We start from the raw sequence: 24,294 nt of genomic DNA, 5'->3' as shown, positions 1-24,294 counted from the left end.
GGAGAGAGAAGCTTATTTGATTCTAAGTGCCATACCAAGCGATAATTTATCATTTTTTTCCATTAACTTGCAAACACAGCTTGTTAGTGCTATAGGTCTATAAACTTGAACTTGTTGTTTGGGGATCTTTATTTGGTTTTTGAACTGGGGATTATGATGGAAATTTTCCAGGATCTCGGCATAACTCCAGTCTCCCAAATCTTATTAATGATCTTAAGAAGGTAGCGTTGGCCTCTTCAGGTAGCTTCCTAAGCATTATATATAAAATAGTATCTTCCCGCCCAGGAGAAGTGTCATCTGTTGAAGAGAGTGCTTCATGTAGTATTCTTGAAGCGAGAATCTTGAACATTGTATGCTCCCGGTTATCACCAGAAAGATTCAGATTGACCTGAGTGTTCCTGATTCTTTGGAATTCACTAGAATAGTTTTTTGGGGGCTAGAAATGTTGAGAAATATTGACCCAATGACTCAGCTACATCTGAAGGGTTGTAACTAGGTTATTTTTTTCTACTCTCAAAAGAGGGAGTTGGGTGGCACAAACTTCCCTGGTAGTTTTTCGTACCTTTTTCCATACAAACATGATGGTGTTTTAGAGTTAATACCATTTATAATAAATCCAAGAGTCTTTCTTGGCACGACGGAAGTATCGGCGTTGTTTTGCCATGGCTCGCTGATATATTCTTTTAGAAGTGGATGTGCCACTTGATTTGTGTTTCTTGTAGCATCTTCTAGTAATTTTTCTTAAGGTGGCACACTTTTTGTCCCACCATGGAACTGTTGGTCTCCTTGGCTTTCCTGTAGTTTTTGGAATAGAGGCTTCTGCACTGGCTAATACAGTGTTTGTCCAATACTCATATGCTTCAATATGGTTGTTAAAGGATTCATATGGTTTATCGAGATGGATATCCTTTTTATACTTCTCCCAATCAGCTTCCAATGGCTTCCATTTCTGTGGCATTTCTGTAGGGACATTTCTGGTAAACTTTAAAAGAATGGGATAGTGATCACTGCCATTTAAAAATCATTTACTGACCAAATAAAAATCTAAAGCTATTGCAGAGGAACCATACCTAGATCAATAGCAGAGTAAGAATTAAAATATATATTATGATAAGTCATAGTACCATCATTTAAAAGCACAATATCATTATTATTAATAATGTCTTCTATCAATTTTACCTTCATTATCTGAAGTATGCCCTCCCCATAAACGGATTATGGGCATTAAAATAATCACCAAGAATAAAAAATGGCTGTGGCAGTTGATCAATTAATGATTGGATATCAGCATTTGTGAAGTTTGATCTAGGAGGCAGGTAGATGGAACACACAGTAATCTGTTTGTCTAATGTGATCTTAAGAGCAACAGCCTGTAAATTTGTACTGAGGGCTACAGGCAAGCATTCCAGTGATTTGCTCACGATAATAGCTGCTCCTCCATGTGCTCTATCACCCACTGGAGGGTGGATGTGAAGATCTCATAATTAAGTCCAGGATTGAACTTCTCTGGACCTAATTGAGTTTCCTGCAGGCAAATTACTCCAGGATTAGTTTCTCTTATGAGACCTTTAGATTTTCAGCACGAGAAAACGCAATCCTTTACAGTTCCATTGTAGGATGTTGAAGGAAGCCATTACAAATCCGATTTGGAAGCCTTTCTTTTTTCCTCTTTAGGTGGTCTGGAAATAGACGGTTTTTTATGACTAACCTGTGATCGTTTATTTCTCCTAGTTTGATTTTCTTAGGAGGTGAACATCTACCGTTGTAATCTGTGCAACCTCTTTAACTTGGTGGTTGTGTTCCATTGCAATACTTGCTTCACTTGAGGAAAGCACACTGTAGCTGTTAAATATCGAAGCATGCTTATTTGGAGTATAAGGGGAGAACCTGAAGGAGTCCTTCCTCTCTTGGGGTTCCTTAACTGTTTTGATTCCATTAGATCAGGCAGAGATTCTGCCTGTGATAGATTTACTACATTAAAAGTAGGAGATGGAAGAGATGATGGGAGAGCCTCTTCATCTGGAGGAGACTCTTTTTCAACCACAGGCAGCTTGCCTGCTTTGGTGGTGTGTACTCTTGCTTCCAGTGACTGAGCACCCAAACCCAGATACCCGGGCCTCTACCACAGGAGTTGATGCACCTACTGCAGGAGAAGGTGCTCCTACAGGACCCCTTGTGGTAGTAAGGGGTAGTGGGTTTAGAGCTCTTGCATAGCTCTTTGATTGGCCCAATTGTTGTTGTTTGTATACCTATGCTAATGTGTTCATCATTAGCCTTATTTATTGCTGATATTCATCTTTGTATGCTTCACAGTTTTTATCATTAGCCTTATGGTTCAGCTGACAATTACAACAATTTGGTGTTTCAGAACAAATACCATGGTCAGGGGCAGAGCAATTTATGCAAACTTTTGCGTTCCTACATACTTTTGATGAATGACCAAACTTGAAACAGTTGAAACATTGAATTGGTTTCGGGAGGAAGGTCTTTTATTCGCACTCTTTCATTTTCAATGATTACATGGGATGGAACGTTAGGGTCTTCAAATGTCAAAATTATCATATTAAGCAATGGGTGTCTTTTTTACTTTCCACACTGTTAATGGGGCTCATTTCAAGGATCTCACTTTCTGTGAACTCATACAAATCTTTGTCAAAAAATTACACCTCGGCCATAACTAAAATTCAGGTGTCTGATTTCTTTTATCATATCATGCCCAGAAGGATTCATTGCAGATAGCATTTGTGCTTGCGTTTTTGATTTAGCATGTATTAGCACTACGTTTTCCAAATCTAGATATATCTCCACTATTATTCCTCCCACCTTTTTCGGAGATACTGCAGAACTTATAATAATTGTAAGTTTCCTCCTTCGCTGTTGCAACTAGCCACATAGGAGGTTTGGGAGTTCTGGATGGATTATTAACCTCTGTTTTCTGATGTATATCTTGAACCCATTCAGATGGTACATAGCTATCTAAATTTTTGGGTACTTTATCGGTCAAAGCTCCCTCTATAATACACTGATTTATTTGTACTGTATTTATTTTACTACTAGCCTTAAAGGCATCTTCATATTTATCAAAAGTAATCCATGCTTCCCATTTGATGTGACTTCAAGGAAATTCATCCTTATTTCAATTATAGTTCCAAAGGAACGGAAGGTTGTCAAAATAATGTCATAGTCGCACTGCAGTGGTATGCCCACGACATGTAGCACTCGCAGTTTTTCACATTAGTAGTTTTCCAACACAATGTTTTGTAGAGCTACCATCGTGCTCTTGATTAATTGAAATTTCCTGGGGGTGGTCCAAGTCCTTGTCCATAGTCGTCATCTGCGCCAAAGCATCAAAAGGTCCAGGGGTACTCGAATCCTTATATTTATTTGTCATAAAGATTAGAGGGGGTATATATATAAAAAAAAAAAAAAAAAATATATTTAAACTTGAAAACCTTCAATATCATCTGCCTTTCTTGGAGTTTATTCCGCCACCAATGGCACAAGTGAGAACCGAATCCCAAATGTCCGCATCCCTACCCTACCCCACTGGGGATGGCATAACATGATTAGAGTGGCTCAAGTGTAGGCCAAAACCCGCTTGATAGGACTGAGAGTATTACAAGAATACAATCATCCCCACCCCAATCATGTTATGGGCAAACCGGATAGAATGCCGAGAGTCCTAACCCAGAACCAGACCCCCCTGGAATCCGTGGTCCAGCTCTAAAGAATAGTTCCGCCTGATCTCTCAGGTCCGAACATTATCGGGCAGTTGATGATCCTACCACAGTTCCCACTATTAGTTTTGGATATAAACCCAGTCCCAGCTATGATATCTTTTCCTATTTTCATGTCTAATAAATTTACAAAGGTGGAAAATCCACACAATTAATCCAAATTATACGATGATCTATGGGACTTATAGGGGGAGGAAGCAGAAGGATGAAAAGTTTAGTAAAAGGAAAGAGCTGACTTATTTAGTTGGATCAACAGCTGGGCACCAAGGCCGAGCGAGAAAGTAGTTCCCACCAGTCATCAGGGCCCAGCTGCTGAACCCTAAGCCCCCCATCCTCGGCAAGGCTTCAGCATCTGGGGGGCCACATGTTAGATAAATCATAGGTATCTCTGATATGTTGTGTCCTTGAGCATATTTGCGTTACGTGTACTTCTGTTTGAATGGCTCCGCAGGTACACAACCGCTCCATCCAACGGCAGAGGCCTCGGCTCACCCCCTCCTACCCCACCTTCCTACTTCCAAGGCCAGAGAGTGAGATGCATTTCTGAACCTAGTAAATGAGACACAGGTACACAACCGCTCCTCCAACGGCAGACAGCCTCACCCCCTCCTACCTACTTCTATGGCCAGAGAGTGAGATGCATTTCTGAACCTGGTAAATGAGACTGTATAATTCAGAAACATTATGCCTAACAGAATAAATGTCATGAACTAAGAGGTCTGGATTGATTTCTCTATATGTAACTTTTCTTGAGGAGTCAGAATTAATGATGTTACGCCTGAGTGTTTCCATTGCGATTTTTACATCATCTCTACTATCAATAATCAGTCCTTCTATGTAAGTATTGGTATTATACCTGGCTCCTAATACGGTCTTAATTGAAAATATCAAAGGGTCATCCTCCAACGAAGACCTCTCTCTCCACATCCTATTCAAAAACTTTCTCTGTTTGCTATGAACAAGATCTCGTGATGGCGGTTACCCCGATTCAATATAACATAATTCATTACATGTTGTCTTTCTAATGCCAAGCAATAGTTTTAATCCCCAGTTATATAACTTTACTACTGGCTTCAAGTCTGCATTCAGCCACGATTCACACCCATACAGGACAGCTAACATTAAAGCAGCATCAAAAACTTTTTTTTTTTTTAACAATAAAAGGTATATCATTATTTTTATTCAAAAATGAAACATCCTGGATCGAGCATGAGCCGCAACAGAGGAAGACACAGCCATCCGCAGTAAAGATCGATCCCAAATATGTATATTATGAGCAGGATTCTACTGTAAGACCATCGATCTCAATTGACCTACCGTCTTGTGCTGTTCCACTAATAACAAAACTTAGTTTTCCCTGCATTAATTTTCATCCCCCAAGTGTGACAATATTGCTTCAATAATGATATCTTATGGATGATACCTTCTGTGGTAGTTGCAAGGAGAACTGTATCATCCATTAACACTAATAAATGGAGCCACGATAAAAACCCATGAGTATTGCAATTATTCTTAATAAGCTTGATGAGATCATTAATGTATAAAACAAAAAGACACGATGTAGAACTTCCCTGACGAACTCCCACAGTAGTTGTTATGATTGCAGTACCAATTATGCTGTTTGTGACTCTATAAATAGCTATCAAAGCTGCCAACATAATAGCTCCACAACCTAAGCGTTTCAGAACCTTAAATAACATTCCTCTTGGTATCAGATCATAAGCCTGACTAAAATCAACAAATACGACAGAGTTTGTTCCCCCTTCTCCTAGCCATGTCCATCAACAATCACAAAGCTACAATATGCTCCATGCAACCACGTCCCATCTGCCCCCCAGCCTGTTCCCTGTAAGGCTTGAACCATGTTTCACGTCGTGAACAAAGAATCATATCATACGACTTTGCTAAGCAGTTAATAACTGTGATACCTCTATAATTCTTGGGTTCCTGTCTGTTGCCTTTCTTAAAAATCGTAAAGAACTTGGCCAAAGACAACAAACTAGGATAAGATGCAGGCAGGAAAAGGGCGTTAAACAAAGTAGCGAGTGTCAACAACCATTCTACTGGAAGCAACCTAAGACCACAAGCCTTATAAGGTTTAATTTTATTGATCTGGGACTGGACTTCTTCGACGTATTTGATCATCTAGGATAGGGACACTTACAAATAACTGTCTATTTTCATCAACTAGACTTGTTTTCTTTAGTATTTAATAAATTTTCGAAATATTCTTTGAATTCCTCACCCAATCCATTTTATTTTCTACCTGAAATTTCCCCCTCCCAGTCTATAGCCTGCCAAACTCTTGAATCATCATGGTCGCGAAGGTGACAGTCCTAGCGGCCAATATATGCTTCCCCACTATCCTATCCAACCATTCCCACACTACTCTGATACATCTCAGAACACTGGTATAATACATTCGATACAGTAGAAGCAAAATCATTTAATTATTGATAAAATCATCAGTTTATATGTTCATACCTAAAATTCCGACATTAAGCCTGTTCTGTTCAATCCTTTTATACTTGATTGGTTTCTTTACCAAACCACTACACTTACACCCATTAGTGATGCATGGCCACCCAAAAAGATGCTCGCCTGAACACAAGATCAAGATCGATCCTACCTTTAGAAATTTTAATGGACATTGGCACATGATCAGAAAGCAAATTCTCGGTTGGGCGTACATGAAATGATTCTATAGAATTAATCAACTGTATTGACCATACATATGTCTAATTCGGATGCCCATCATAGTTTCCCTGTCTTATTAAAGTCTTGCTGCTTACAAAGTGTTTGTCGTAAGTTTTCAGATTATTGACCACCAACAAGTAATGATCCTTACAAAGTGTTGTTAAAACATAGGCATTATCATTAGGAATATTCACGTCATCAGTGACAATTGGATAGGAAAATTCTTCAGTATTACTTATTTCCCTCGCACCTCTATCGAACCGCGTATTTAAATCCCCTATCATTATAAACATGTAATTGTCATCATTATCTATTAACCTTTCTTGTATTCATGCAAATTCCCTGTAAGAAAAATAGGGAGTCATTTGGCGGGATATAACATGCTCCAAATATACTTCGGCCATCAATCATAACTGAAACGATACCTGGTCAGGTATGCTTGTATCAACATTTACAACCTCTTGCGATAGAATATTTTTTAGTAATACAGTTGTCCCACCTCAGTGTGAATGGTCCCTATCATAACTCATGTAACAAATATCCGAGCAGACAAACAGGTAAAGACGTCTTTACCTCATTCAAAGCTACGATATCATATTGTAATAAGAATTTCTCAAAATTTGTCTTTTCTAATTTGGTTTTACAACCGCCTATGTTCCAGGATACAACATTTAAAGGTTGAGTAACATGTGGTCAATTTAAAAACCCAGCAATCCCCATTTATCAATAACAACCCCATCTTTATACAACTTGAGTTCCTTAGCAGCAAATACAATGTTACATCAAATGTTTTCTGGATGTTCCTTTTCTCTATTTTCTGCTTCATATAACCTCTTCCATTCTGCTCGCACACTTGGGTGCACATCTTTCTTGATGAATATTTTCTTGTAGATTTCATCACGCTGCTTTAGCTCCTTTGCTCTCTCCAGTATTCCATCTCGAATTATTCTTTATTCTACAGAGGTATCTGGTTGGAATACCTGGTGTTTTTATCCCTTATGAGGATGCAAGTGAAACAGAGAATATGGGGAATACTGAAAATAAGGGAGCTTTTGGCGGTGCTAATGGTAATGATACCAGGGATATGGGGAGTGGTGATACCAAAACCCACACTGATGATACAGGGAATAACAGCGGTGATATTGGTAATGTAAACGGGATATTGAGGGCCACAGTGGTAACAATTTTGGTGGGTTTAACAATGGTGTTATGGGTGGTGATGCTGATACTAATACTGACATTATTACTGATACTAACAATAGGGTCTTGGTGGATGAAATGAGAACCACGCGCGGTGATATTTATGGGATCGTGGGACAGGGGGGTACTAACCACAAATATAAATGTGTTTTATCAAGATGATGTTATTTTAATGCCCGGTTCAAAGACTATGGTAAAAGCTAAACTGAGGGAAGTGAAAAAGCCCATGGATGTATGCGTAATTGAGGGCAGCGAGAAACTAGAGGGGTTATTAGCACTGCATCAGTGAACAGTGTATCAAACACTGGTGTTACATGGGTAGAATTACTGAACTGTAATGATACAGTTAGGAAATACCAGAAGAATAAATATGTGGTAGATATCCAAGATTGGAGTAATGGCAGTGGTTCAGTGGCTATTGTAGAGGGGAAAACCGAGTTTCTGAGGCAGAAATGCAATCAAGGAAGCAAATATTCAGGGAAAATTTAGCTAATGGAGATTATAATGAGCATATAGAAGTGGTAAGCGAGTTCTTGGCAGATTTTGGGGACAGTAGTTTTACAAGTGGATAAACTGGGATTGGTGTTAGAACATAAGGTAAACTTAGAGAAAGGTACAAAACCCCTTTTTTATTCCTGCAATACCAGCATACCTTTCAAAATCAGAGAACAGGTAGAAAAAGAGGTCAATGAATGGGAAGAGGAAGGAATCAATAGACCTATTGCGTCTCCATACAAATTTCCTGTTAGCAGTGCCCAAGAAGGACGGTTCTGTCCGAGTATGCGTCAATTTTAGACGTTTGAGTGAAAAGACAATTCCTGACCGTTACCCAGCCGCATGCATAGCAGATCGTTTTGTAGAAATAAGGGGACATAATATCTATAGCTCAATTGATTAGCGCAAGGTTTTTTGCAGGTCCCTCTTATTGAAAATAGTAAGGAATATACTGCCTTTTCAGTGTCCAAGGGACACACTATGAATTTGTACGCAATGCCGTTCGGTTTACTGGGTAGTCCAGTGACCTTTACCATGTTCTTTTTACTTTAGTTTAACCAGACCCACTGAGTTAATATTACTCTCTAGGGCTGGCTGAAGGATTAGACACGACATTTAAAATCTGTATAAATTATTATTAAAAACTAAATAAATATTTGTTATCTGGAATATATATTATCTAAAAAAATAAATATTTACTATCTGGAATATATTATAAATTACTATATATTATTTTATCGTATAAATGATTAAATTTAAGTTTGGAATTTTAAAATATTAAAAGTGAAAATTTGTCACTTTGATTATATTTCTTTAAAAGAATATTCTTCTGAATAATATGTCTCTTTGGATTTTTATATTTTGGAGATTTTTAAAATATGTTTTACAGTTATTTGTACATTACATATTTTGCCACATAGGTATAGGGCATGGGGGTTACTCATTAGGTAACCATGTGTCAGTTTGGTGTGACCAATTCTTAGCCGTGTCAATATTACTGAATTCTTGCGGCATTTCTGATAGGATGATGGCCACGGGTACTACAGTTTCTTTTATTTCTCTTAATTATTGGTAGGTAGGTGGTTTTCCCCCCAGTTATTTTTCCATTTTTTCTTAATAACCGACTTGCTGTGCCTAATATAATCTTCTAGTGGCAATAATTCTGCTGATATTGGGAGTGTTCTAGCCTCTTTTGCATAGGTCTGCTTTTTCATTGCCTTCTAATCCTATTTGTGAGATGGCATCCAACATAGGAGTAAAACCAGCATATCTTTGTCTTTTCATTCATGTAATGTATGTCTAATTTATTTATAATTTTGTTTTTTGGAGTATAAGATTTATTGCATTTATTGAACTTAGTGAATCGCTAAGATGGTTACTTCACTAAACTGGTTTTCGGATATAGTTGTTAATGCTGTTTTTATTGCTAGTAATTCAGCAATGAACACTGATGCTTTGCTTTGTAAGGAGGCTTGGATCTTTATATTGTTTCCGTAAACAGTGAATCCAACTCCCATATCATCTTTGGACCATCAGTATATAGTGATTATTATTGTGTATCTTGATATGTTCCAGAGCATATTGCTTCATAGCAAGGGGATTATTCAATTTATTGTATGGGTATTGTACACAATTTCCTACATATCTGGGGAGCACTTATCAACCATGGGGGCATTATTTTGCTAAAATTGTAAAATTTAATATTACAAAGGTCAATGTCATTAACCCTCTTACGCCGAAGCCCTAAAAATCAAAACGTCTCCCGTATGCCGGGCCCGGTTTGGAGTGAGCGCGGAAGTGAAAAAAAAAATTTTTTTCAAAAAATTACAGCGCGCATACTTTGAAGATTAAGAGTTCATTTTTGGCTCCTTTTTTTTGTCATTGCCTGAAGTTTAGAATGCAACCCATCAAAAGAAATGAAAACAAATAATATCCATTATCATATGTAAATAATGCGATATATGGTAGCGAAAAAAAAAAAAACTCATACATATTGTATTCAAATCACGCTGTGCAGAAAACGGTCAAAGCTAACCAGTTACTTTTTTTTGCCCGTCGTATTGTACACTAAATTGCGATCATTTTGATATATAATACATTGTAAAACAATAAAAGCAACACCGGAAAAATATTATCACAAAATGATGTACGAATTCGTAAACACGCGGACGACGAAAAAAATATTTTTTTCAAAAATTCACCGTAAATCACAATATTGTTCTAGAGACTTCCAATTTGTTTCAAAATTAAGACAAATGATTGAATATTATGATACTGCAAGAGTTTTAGATTAAAATTGCAGATTTTGACCATTTCGGATGAGTTAAAGTTGACCGAATGTCGAAAATTTTTATATTTTTTTTATATGCACATATTTTCGGAAATGGAAAAAAAGCTACAACCTTTAATTATTTTTTTTGTTGTATTCTTCATGAATTTGCGCACATTTTGATATATGAAACTCTATTAAAACGGCTAATATGAAAAGAGCAAATATTAGGATAATGCGATCTACGTATTCGGAGATTTCGGCCGCGAAGCGGCGCGCGGAGGGAAGAAAGATATTTTTTTCAGAAATTCACCATAAATCACAATATTGTTCTAGAGACTTCAAATTTGTTTCAAAATTAGATAAATAAATGAATATTACTAGGTCGTAAGAAGATTTTAGCTTACAATTACGTTTTTCGACCATTTCCACAGTTGCCATCAAAGTTGACCGTGACGTAGTTTTTTTTCCAATTATCGAAATTTATATGCAGGTATTTCAGAAGAGAAAAGCTACAACCTTTAATTATTTTTTGTTGTATTCTTCATGAATTTACGCACATTTCGATATATGAAACTGTATAAAACGGCTAATATGAAAAGGAGCAAATATTAGGATAATGCGATCTACGGCTTTCGGAGATTTTCGGCCGCGAAGCGGCGCGCGGAGGGAAGAAGATATTTTTTAAAAATTCACCATAAATCACCAATATTGTTCTAGAGACTTCAAATTTGTTTCAAAAAATGAATATAAATGAAATGAATATTACTAGGCCGTAAGAGATTTAGCTTACAATTGCGATTTTTGACCATTTTCGATTGCATCAAAGTTGACCGTACGTAGTTTTTTTTTTCCAATTATCGTAATTTATATGGCAGATATTTCAGAAACAAGAAAAGCTACCAACCTTTAATTATTTTTGTTGTATTTTTCATGAATTTGCGCACATTTGATATATAAAACTCTATAAAACGGCTAATATGAAAAGGAGCAAATATTAGGATAATACGATCTACGCATTTCGGAGATTTACGGCCGCGAAGCGGTCGCGCGGAGGGAAGAAAGATATTTTTTTCAAAAATTCACCATAAATCACAATATTGTCTAGAGACTTCAAATTTATTTCAAAATGAAATAAATAAATAAAGAAGATACTAGGCTGTTATGTATTTTGCTTACCCAAAAATACCAACATAAAAAAAAAAAAAAATTAGATAATATATATATATATATATATATATATTATATATATATATATATATATATATATATATAAATATATATATATATACATATATATATATATATATATATATATATATATATCTATATATATATATATATATATCATATATATATACTATATGATATATAAATATATGTGTTTCTTTATTTATTCACATTTTCCGATTCTGGTACGAATACATAAATAAAAGGAATGCAGGTGACACTTTTCTTTTTGCATACAATGAAATAATATATTCATGCATAGATACTGAGATATAAAAACTTGAAAATAAATAAAAAATAAATATAAAACAAATGCAGAATACTCACTCCTAATCCTGACTCTTCGTTCTATTCTTGTTTTCTCCCTCCTCCATTGAAGAGTCTTGCATTTTTTTCCTCTCGACATGACGAGGTACAGGTGGAGGAGGGAGACGCGCGCCCTTACGGCCGCTGGGATAGGGCGCGGTTCAGTGCGCCCTCCCTTGACCGCCGCTGAGTCGCACTCCAATAGAAGACCGCACTGTGGTATTTGCGGTCACACTCCCCGAACCTGCATAGAGCTATCTTGCAGGTGCGACAGAAGAACCGGGTGTCTCCTCTGCCATTCATATGGCACCACCCGGCACCGTTTCTGCCTGCGCCCTTCTAGGAGATCCAGTGTGTGATCCCCTGGCATCAGCCGACACGGAGGGTTCCACTACCCGACGAGAAGGGGCGCGGGTGGGGGCGTCAGCAGGGGCGGCGGCAGCAGGGGCGTCAGCAGCAGGGGGGCGGCGGCAGCAGGGGCGGCGGCAGCAGGGGTCGGCAGCAGGCAGGGGCGTCGGCAGCAGGGGCGTCGGCAGCAGGGGTCTCGGCAGCAAGGGCGTCGGCCAGGGGGCGGCGGCAGAAGGATGACCGAAGTAGGCACCCCGAAGGTCTGCCCTTTCCTCTATGGGTAGATCTACAGCTCGGGGCATGGGGGCAGACATGGAAGGCCACTCATTGGGATCAAAGTTGATGAGGGCTTTCCCCGGCTGCCTCGAGGAACTGTAAGTGGCTCATCCTCCGTAGATCGGGACCGTAGTACCCACAGTAGAGTACGTAGGCATTTTGGAGGGCCAACTGCAGAATGTATTTCAAGAGCTTTTGGGTCCATCTCCTGGTTTTCTCCTGGCGAAGGGATAATATTGGATGAGTGATCAAAGAGATCAACTCCTCCCATGTGCCTATTGTAGTGCCAAATGACGGTAGGGGCGCTACTAACGAAACTGCTCATACACAACTCGCCCTGTCGACGCGTCTTCTTCCGCTGCACGATCTCCTCTTGGACAGGTTCATGGCTCGTCGTAATCATGGGGAACGAGTAGGACACCCCTTCCAAACAGATGACGAAGACAGCTCCCTTCCGCCGCCACTGTGTCTCTCCTCTTGCCAGATGTTGCCGATGGCTAGCGTACCTCTGAGGGAATTCGGGGCCCCACGCACCAACCGAAAGGGTACCACTGACGTGAACACCTGCATCATACAGTTCCTGGGCCAGGGATACCGAGTTATAATAATTATCCATAAACAGGTGGTATCCCTGGTACGGAAACAACGATCCCCACAAGCCCGAAAACAGTTTCACGCATCGTGGAGAGAAGACCCCGGAATACACCGAAAAGTCCACGACGTAGCCAGTGTTTGCCTCGGTAATAAAAAAAAATTTCACGCCATATTTCTTCGGCTTCTTGGGGTTATACACTTTGATGCTTAACATCCTTTGTAAGGCATCATCCCCTCATCTAAAGAAAGGTTCTTTCCAGGAATCACGAGTTTTACAGCGTTCACAAATATATTCCAACACTGGGCGCACTAAAATGAGGCGATCAGAGTTATTCCGGGGTATGGCCCTTCGGTTGAAGGCGTTGAAATATCTGTCCAACGCCAGGAAAGTATCACGGGGCATAATGCCGGGCACATTGGGCGTACTTAAAAGAAAATTACGCCTCCAATACATCCTGACGTCGGCAGCAGGAATCAATCCAAAAAAAACGTGGAGCCCCAAAAAATGCGCCATGTCAGGGAGGTTGCAGCCTCGCCAGTGATATGATAATGTCGTGCGTAGTTCATCACGGCAATACCTGGTAGTCCGCCGCTCTGCTACCAGGTACTCCAGCAATTCCCGCGTAAGGAAAAGCTAACGAACAAAACCCAGAGCAGTCAGGGGAACAGGTACGGTGAGCCCAGGATTTGCCGTAAATGGATGCATGGTAGGTGGTGTGGGGTCCTCTGTCCACCCATTCGTCGCTCTCGGACGACCCTAGGCTAGCACGACTATCCAACCTTCTACTGCCCCTGCGCGCGCGGGCGGGCACGAGCGCGGGAACGATTTCCCACACGAACCCCCCTCACTGGCCCATCTCCTCACTCAAGCCTTCGCTTTCTGTATACCCCATCATCATCACAACAAAACTTGATCCTAAATCATCGTCCTCCCCCTCCTCAGATTCCCCTCATAAGCACTATAACTACTAAATTCTAGTTCACTTTCGGGATGTCACCCTCGGAACGGACATTGGGGTCAAATAATAACCTCGTCATCACTATGATCGGGAGTAATGTCCTCGTCACTGGATGACAACCGCCATCAAAATGAGGACTTGCCAAATGCTCTCGATCGAGCTCCGATAAATAATCGTCAATGTCCCTTCGTTTGAGCCCTCCCAAATTCCTACGAATGCCCCTAAGGCGGCACGATGCTTCCTTGGGGTTACTAACGGCAAATGGAGGACACATTCGAAGCCACTTTCATCGACACGTGGTCGCACAGAACGGCGTTGAGAGCGAGGTCAGGTTGGGTGCTGGGTCCTTCGCCAGCATCCATGACTCCAAAACTCTTCTAACACGATCCCTTCCGACGGGTAAAACTCGCCTTTCTCGTGTCATACGACGGTCAGACATCTCTATGAACGTTCTGTACCAACACAAATGTTCAAAGTCTCGCACAAGCTCAGTCAAACACATTTGATTATTGCGGCAAAAGATCGCTGACGGATGATGCTACGATGATGCTGGCTGGAGCGAGAAGGAAGGATTCCGCGCATGCGCACTTGGGTCACGCTTTGAAACAAAATAACACCTCGATCCGTGAACTCCCAGCATCCCCCAAGGCGCGTGATTCAAAAGTTTTCGGCTGGTAGGCCTATAAGTATTTTTCCGCGAATTTAAAAAAAAACTTTTTTTGATTTTTGTCGACGTATGGTACGTCCAATCGGCGTAAGAGGGTTAAATAATCTTTTAGCTCTAACAGGGAAGGATGGGATAATTTTTGTATTCCAGAAACAATCTGGATCTTTAAATAAATCTTTGGTTTTTGCTGGACTATTTACAATTTTTAAAGCTCTGCACATCGTTGTTATTTTGAATCTAAAAGATAGTGGCATTTCTCCACTTTCTACAATCAACGATTGGACTGGTGATGATTTTGAATGCTCCAGTGGCTAAACGAAGCCCAAGATGATGCACTGGGTCTAGCATTTTGAGAGTTGTCTCACTAGCAGAACGATAAATTGGACTGCCATATTCTAATATTGGTAGAACTGTAGCCTTATAAAGTTTCAATAAATTTCTCTATCAGCACCCCATGAAGTGTGGGCTAATTTTTTTTAAATATATTTAAAGCTTTCAAGGCCTTTGCTTTGGTATGTTTCACATGGGCCTTCCAGTTCAAATGATTGTCAAAATATAAGCCTAAGAATTTAACTTCTGGATAAAATTGGATGGGAGTGTTATTCATGGTAAGAGATATAACTTGATTTTTGAGCCAGCGCTGATCCTTATAAAATGTTATTGCTTGTGTTTTTTCAACAGAAAATTTAAATCCAACAGATAATGCCCATTGTTCAATTTTAGCTATGGAGATATTTAAAATTCTTTGGATGTGGCGTAGGTTGTTTGAAGTGTAAAAAATGGCAAAATCATCAACATATAAGCTGTTGTTTACATCTTTTGGAAGCATTTTAATTTTAACAAATATTATTGATTGCTAATGCAAATAATGTGCTGCTGCTTAGTACGCTGCCTTGGGATACCTCCCCCTTTTTTTTTTATTTCAAATGTTTTCTGATAATACAGTTTCAATTTTAGTTTGGAATGTTCTTTCTGTTAGGAAATTTCGTATAAAAATTGGGAGTTCACCCCTTAGATTTATGTCATGTAGAGATTTTAAGATTGAATATCTCCATGTTGTATCATAAGCCTTTTGAATGTCGAATAACACTGCGACAGTAACTTTCTTTTGTACAAATCCTCTTTTGATTTGATCTTCTAGTGATGTTAATGAGTTTAATGTCGAATGATTTTTCCTACTTCCAGATTGAGTTGCTGCTAAAGCTTTATTTTTCTCTAAATACCATATAAGTCTATTATTTACCATCTTTTCCATGAGTTTACAAAGACAACTAGTTAGTGATATGTCTATAATTATTCACTGATGTTGGATCTTTGCCAGGTTTGGGTATAGGAATTACAATAGCATGTTTCCATGCTTTGGGAAGTAGTTTTTTTTTTCCATAGGTGATTATAAAATTTTAATTTTGGCTTTAATGTTCAGATGTATAAGGGAGTTCAAAAGAGATATTATCCTTTCCTGGGGCAGAGTTACTACAAGTTTTTAGCGCAGCATCAAATTCTTCTAATGTAAATGGAACATTGTAGTATAATTGTTTGACTTGTTTAGAAATTAATTATATGTTTCTCTTCATTGTTCTTTTCCTAATGTGAAAATGTCATCTAAATTCAAGCTATTGCCTACTGATTCTAGGTGGCGACCTATTATATTTGATATTTCTTTTAAATCATGAACTTTTTTCCCATTATGTAATATTGGAGATCTAGGTGATCGACTATATTTGCCATTAATTTTCCTAAATCTATCCCACATTTGTTTAACAGTGTCACCTGAGAAGTCTGCGACGTAATTATGCCAAGATGATTTCCTATTGCTAATAACTTTTTTTCTGAATTGAGCAGATATCTTATTCAATAAAGGTTTGATATAATCAATTTCCAAAGCTATTAATACTAACCCTTTCAATGTATATCTATTACTTTAATATAATTTGTTATATCTTTGGTTTAGTCTGTCTACGTCTACTCATCTTGTGCTTCAGTATGATAATATCTAAAAGGTCTCTAGACCACCATGGAACAGGATTTATTTTTGGCTTACAAGTTGTCATTGGTATTGATTTATTTCCAGAACTAATTACGAAATCTGTAAAATATGAATTAATTTCATTGTGATCATTGTTACTTTAGAAAGGGGAAGCATTTTTGGTAACTAAATTATACTTTTCCCAATCAGCTTTTTTAAAATTAAATTTTGGTATAAATTGTTGATGATTATCTTCAAATCATGTGATTACGATTAGGTAGTGATCGCTGGTATAAAGGTCATCCAGAGTATTCCATTCTAATCTGTCTACTAACGAAGTGGAACAAATTGACAGGTCTACAGATGATAGGGTCCCATGAGTTTTTGAAAAATACGTTGGGATTTCATTTTCACTCAAACAACAGTAGTTGTAATTAAGTATTAGATTTTCTATGTCTTTACCTGCTCTATCTGCCGATGGTAATGGTATCCCATAAAGGGTGGTGAGCATTAAAATCACCTAAAAAACTAGAATTGGCTCATTGAACTGTGATAAAATATTAGATAATTGAGCCATATCATAAACTTCATTAGGTTGATTATATAGACTGCAGACTAAAATGCTAGTTTTGTTTATCATATTGCAGGCGAATTGAAGATATTTGAAATGAATTATGAACATATATTGCTGTTCCTAACTTGCCCTCTCCTGAAAAGGAGGATGCCAAAAAGTAATTACATATTGATGGGACTGGATTATTAACGTGTTGTAAACATATGCACATTGGTTCATGTTGCTTTAGGAGTCTTTGTATTTCACCCAAGTGCATTCGTGTTTTCAGACCGTTTATGTTCCATTGGATAATAGTATAATTGCATGGAACGAAAGTTAAAAGATTATTTTGTATGGTTGGTTATATATATATATATATATATATATATATATATATATATATATATATATATATATATATATATATATATATATAATTTTTTTTTAAAACTATGGGTAATTATTCACTTAATTAGCTTTAATTTTCTTTTTGGGGTTTTGACATTTCTGTGTTATCTTCTGATTCAGTAGTGAATTTAATCATTATGTTTTGGCCAAGAATTGTTAACACTGCTATTTTACTCATCACGATAGTATTGTAAGTGTCTAATACAACATACAATCTTTGGTATGTAATTCTAGCTGGCTTGAGATATCATCTTTTCTAGCTAAGAAATTCCTTATCACGTTTATCAATTTTTCTTTATTTAAAGGTTTAGTTTCTTTGCAATCTGCAAAAAACATGTATGGCATCCACACCGTTCATGGTGAGATTCGGTTTGAGCTGTTACGCCTTCTTGGATACACTGCTGACATTCACAATTATCGTTTTGTCTTCCTTGGACTGATTGAAATTTGTCTTTAAATTTTTTTGGAAAGACTGGCGAAGGGTTCAGTTCTTCAGATTTACTTTGAAAACTATAGAAGAATTAATTACTTTAAATTTACTTAGATAGACTGGTGAAGGACTTATTTCATCATTATTATCTGTTGATTTTAGGCATTTTCTTCTTCTTGATGTCATTAGTATTAATTTGAGTTTTTAGGGGAGAAATTATTTCTCTTTCTCGTTTCCTTCTTGTTTGGTCAGCATGATCTTCCTTTCCAGAGTCTAGAGATGGCAATTCTTCATCTTTCATTAGTATTTCATAAGGGTTGCTTATTAATACTATATTGCTAGATTCTCCAAGGGAGGTTTTGTTTATTTCTAAGTTTGTTGACATTGTTTTTCGTTAGTTTTTCCAGGTATTATAAAATGTTTCTTGGGCATTACTTTTTCTACAGCATCTCGATATGATTTATTTCTAGCAGGGTCCATCAAACCTCTTGATTTTAATTCTTGCTTTCCTTCTGGAATTGACATGCCAGACCTGCTTATTAATAGTTTTAATTCGGTGTTATATATGTAGAATGGGCATATCTTTGTTCTGGAATGGTGGTCTTGTCCACAATTACAACATTTTGGAACTCCACAGTTCCAAGTGGTTTCATGATCTTCTGAACCACAGAATGCACAAATTGGTTCATTTCTACATTTGTATTTAGTATGTCCATATTTAGAGCAGTTTGTGCATTGAAGAGGCTTTGGTACATGGGGTAATACCTCTCTTCTCTGGCCTTCTATTTTAATATTAGGTGGAAGCATCTGACCTTCAAATTTAATTTTAGCTATTCTCAATTTTTTTCCCTGCTGTCTTTAATTTAGGATTTCATATACTTTTACGTTTTCAATATTGGGATATCTAATTTTTAATGAGTTCAATAACAATGTCTCATCTGGTAGGCCATCACAATCATTACTGGGTGGTAACATTACTGTTCCCTCAATGCTGTTCAACTCGTCATGTCTTTCGACTGTGACATTTATCCAATTCATATTATTAAGCATTTGATAATTTTCTGATTGGAGTTTTGTGGTAGCTTCCACTATCCATTCTTTTCTTGTTATAGATCTAAATGTCATTTCTTTGGTCGGGTACCGAGCTAATAAAATATTTTCAAATCTAGCAGCTGTCAGCTCGGTTTCTGTTTTAAAAACCAAGTATCTTGGCCAAGTGCCATATCCAAATAATGAGTCAAAGTGTACTAATGTCGGATCTGCTCTGTATTTACGTCGTCTGTTTCGAAAACTGTTAATATTTTCATTTTTTCCATTTGTTACTGGAGGAATTTCCTTTTGTGACATTAAGTATGGTTCCATAGTTATTATGTTTGATTTGGGTATGGATCTAGAATCATCGTTTACTTCTTTGTTTACACTTTCCTGATACAGTTCCAAGTCCATTCCAGGGTGGTCAACAATGGTGGCTAATGTATCATCCATAGATACGAGTACTGTATTATTTCAACCAGGTAGCCCTCCACCCACCATATTCCTCAGTAAAATGGAGCACAACAAGGGAGGGATGTGTTTTGCGACTTTTAGTGGCCACCCCTAGAGGCTACAACCTGGTTATACACATGGCTCCCAGAACTTGAGAAGCCATCAGTCCATCTAGATCAGACCCAGCTCTGGGGGCCATGTTTGACATAAGACTTTCCCCTCGTTCGGGCACGTCAGGTACTCGAATTCTACGGATGGAGAGACATGTCAGTCCTCTTCACCCTCCATCAAATCAGAGGAGCAGTCAGAGCTGTAATCCAATGTAGGTACAAGGTTGTCAACTAATGGTCATTCGTGATAGGGGAAGAAGTTGAGGATTGAAAATAGGAGAAGGCTCAAAAGTGGACCAAGCTTAGTCTGGATGCTCAGAACTGGCCTGTGTAGCATGGTTAGACCTGCTAGGATAGGGAACTACTCCACTACTGTAGCCCAGTTCATCCTTGCACCACACAAGCCCCACCACCACAACAAGGTGCCGGGCCACTGGTGGGGCCTTGGTGAGATGGCACTGGCACTAAGCACAAAATAGTTCCAGAGAACTGGTGGGTGGCACTGGCCCGGATGCTAACTGCAGTAATTCGACCGAGGGCCTACGAATACTGGGCAGTGCTCCCTACTAAATGGGGTGGCACTCGGAGTGAGTAGGGGGCATTCAAGTGCCCATTTGGGTTACCTAAAATGCAATTAAGATGAAGGATACACTGATGGATGGATGGATTATGAAATTTAGGGACAAGCCAAAGCACTGGGACCTATTATGGTCATTCAGCGCCGTAATGGAATGAAATAAATAATCTGATAATTAATGAAATGTAATTGAACGTGATGATAATATGATGTGAATGGAACTTAAAACCCTATATCATTAAAAAAAATAAAATTAATATAATTTTTTTATATTAAAATAATTAAAAGTATAACTGCATACACTTGTGTGTATTAGGTGAAAGGTAATATTAAATATTAATAAAATAAGTCAAATTTTAAATTTTATAGTATATATCAATCTCCTTCAAGAACTTTAGAAGGTTATTGACATCATCTCCTAAAATATTAGAAAGTTGTTTCCCTGAAAGACCGAATTTCCTGCGGGCAGCACCATCCACTAGGCAACAAACCAGAACATGCTCAATTGTCAACAGGCAGCTACAGCGAGCACTGACTGGAGCCTCATTTCCTTCAAGTATAAAGCTGTGTCAATCAGGAATGGCCAATACAAAGTCTCGTTAAAACAATCTCGGTCCTCCTATCTCTATGAAACGAAGACTGCCAAAAATTCAAATTAGGTCTGATTGCCTTCAGCTTCTTGTTTCTGGCAAAGAGGTTTGAGAACCATCGCTTCTGCCATTTGTGGGGGATATAGCTTCGAATAGTAGACTTCATCAGCTTTTTCATTACCTTTGATCCCTACATGGGCAGGAACCCAGCAGAACGAAACAGCTTTGTGTTTGCAAGAAATTCGAAACAGCCACTCTTGAGCTTAGAGAATCAAAGGATGTGATGAACTGCAAATATTAAGACTCTCCAAAACAATTTTAGGATCCGTATATTACAAATTTCTTTTTCTCGTTATGATGAACAATAGCTAATGCTCTATTAATGGCAGAAAGTTCTGCTGTATATACTGAAGCCGAATGTGGTAGCTTTGCAGCCTCACGAGTCTTCTGTAATTACAGCTAGCCCAACTCTCTCTTGACTTGGAACCGTCTGTATAAATCTTATATGCACTTGATACCAAGGGACACAGTGCAGGTTGTGGTTTATATACATAAGAGTGATGGCTGTGGTTTTTAGTACTTGGGTGCCAGGTGTCTGGAGGGTCAAGTATGTGGCACTCAAAGTGTGGATGGAGTGTGGAAACACGGTACAACTGTGACACAAATGCAAAATCTGTGAGCACTTGAAGTTGCTGTGAAACCACCTGCCCAGTAATGCAATATTTACAAACTGGTGGGTTGCACGTTAGGTGCAGATTGGTGATAACACTTCCCATAATATGTGTGTGTATATAAAAGCCCATGAAAACGCCAAAATATAGAAAGTAAGTACTATATTTCAGAGTCCGCTGTCTCTCTCTTCAGGTAGATGATTTACCTACCTGAAGAGAGACATCAGTCTCTGAAATATAGCTCTTACTTTCTATATTTTGGCATTTTTATGGGCTCTTTTTATTAGATGGAATTCTGTTGTAAAAGGATGGATGGATGGATATGAAGCACTGGGACCTTTAATGGTCATTCAGCGCCGTAATGGAATGAATGAATGAATTAATTAATTAATAATTATCTGGCGTCGTGACTACCAGGATCATTGACGCCGAATGAAGCCATTTGGACAACCAATTTGGGAAAAATCCACACACACACACATCATAAAAACTCTTAAAATTCCGCATCAGTTATTATACTATAGCTAGCGCAAAGATGCTACTTACGCATTAAACACCACCAAAGCTAAATTATTATTATTATTATTATAAAATAATTTAACCAGGCCACTGAGCTGACCTTCAGCTCCCATGGGGCTGGCCCAAAGGATTAGATAAAATGCAAGGTCAAGGCCAAAAGCCACGAGCTTGGACCAAACAGGTCATATAAGATAATAAATAATGAATTAAGATTAAATAAAAAATTGCACAGAGGCAAAGGCTTTCATACTAGAACACAAACAGGCAATAAATACATTTATTCACGTTTCCATACATTCATTCTAAAAAACCAAAGCTAAAAACTACACACATATACATAAAAGCAAAATACCTAAATTTCGTTAAAAACTCCAACTTCTTTTAAAAATTCAACCACACACTCATAATCATACTGCGCTTCTTCACCCAAAATCTTTGTCAAACTGTAATTACCATCTCTATCTCTTTTGTCTTTAAAGTGCTGCTCTCTCAGTTCCCGATGACTAGGACATTCAACTAGCAAATGCTTAATAGTCATCGCGACGAGACAGTCATCACAGTAAGGCTGGTATTCACCTCTCATGAGATACCCATGTGTCAATCTTGTATGTCCTATACGGAGGCGGCATATCGTTACTTCCCATTTCCTAGGCATAGATTCATATTTCCAAGGGTTACGTGTGGCAAACTCTTTCATTTTATTTGGTCCAGCTTCGTTCCATTGCTGTTCCCATAATCTTGCAATGAACTTTGATATACTAGGAAAAAAGTCTCTATATGGTACAGCAATTGGTCTTGGTATCATATTGGTTGCTGCTGATTTTAGCTAGTTTGGTCTGCTTTTTCATTTCCATACTATGTTTACATGTGGCTGGGCGACCCAGCAAAAAGATTATAGTAACTCCCTCTACGCTGATGTAGAAATACCCACTGTGAGATTTTCAATGTAATTGGATGATCAGTATTAAAAATTTCAAGTGCCTGTAATGCACTTTTGGAATCACAAAAAGATGGTGATGTTAGTGGAATTCTGGGAGGGTTGCAATATGTTCCAATGCTGTTAAAATTCCATACAGTTTCGCTGTGAAGTTCGATGCTACGATGGGTAGTGCTCCTCTGCGGCTAAAATCATCACTAAAAACTCCATATCCGACTCCATCATCAGTTTTGGAGCCATCAGTAAAAACAAATGTAGAGCCTGAGTGCTCTGCAGCATGCTCTAAAAATAATACTCTGATTTCTGTATCTGATTTTTCTCTTTTAATACCTTTAAAATATTTACAAAATTTAATTACAGGTAATTTCCATGCTGGGGCAATTGGTAAATTAACTGGACATACAGGATTTCTTGACATATTCATTTTTTCCAAGATCTTTTTCACTCTAAAACTAAAAGGCTTAGGAAATCTTGGAAGATTTCATAAAAGTTGTTGAAAGAATTTCTATTTACTGCTTCAAAGGCTTTAGAGTTGGGGATTCTCTGAACCCTAAACCAATATCTGATAATTGATGATTGGCGATATAACTCTAGTGGGATTTCTCCCGCATCAATTAATAAACTTAAGATGGGAGAAGATCGAAAGGCACCTGATGCCAAGCGTATCCCGGTATGATGTACTGAATCTAAGATTGCAAGACGATTGGACGAAGCAGAAGAATAATATTTCACATCCATAAAGTAACTTTGAAATAATAAGTGATTTGTGTAGTTTTATAACTGTCTGCCTGTCTGCACCCCAGTTGGTATTAGATAATACTTTCAAAATACTTAAAGCTTCAAGGCACTTGGTTTTAATATGTTTCAGATGGGGAAGCCAATTGAGTTTTTTGTCGAATATGAGGCCTAAGAAGCGTACCTCTTCAACACAAGGTATTCTATGGTTGTACAGATAAAGGTCTGGGTCGGGGTGTACTCCCGAAGGTGGCAAAAATGCATAACAGTAGTCTTACTGGCTGATATTTTAAATCCCTGTTGTTCAGCCCAATGTACTAGCTATTTATTGTCAATTGTAATTTCCTTTCTGCAACGACATTCGTGATGCAGCACAGATATTGAAAGATCATCTACGAATAGGGTACTCAATACAATCCTTGGGTATAACAGACACGACTCCAATTTATTGCTAAAGCAAAAAGTGTGACACTAAGCACACTTCCTTGTGGGACAACCCTCTTCTTAGGCATCGTCTATCTGATAATGTGTTGCC

This window comes from Macrobrachium nipponense, chromosome 32 (genome assembly GCF_015104395.2).
Source record: "Macrobrachium nipponense isolate FS-2020 chromosome 32, ASM1510439v2, whole genome shotgun sequence".
In the NCBI taxonomy this organism is placed as follows: Eukaryota; Metazoa; Arthropoda; class Malacostraca; order Decapoda; family Palaemonidae; genus Macrobrachium; species Macrobrachium nipponense.
The sequence above is the reverse complement of the archived record's forward strand: the minus strand, read 5'-3'. Positions refer to the sequence as shown.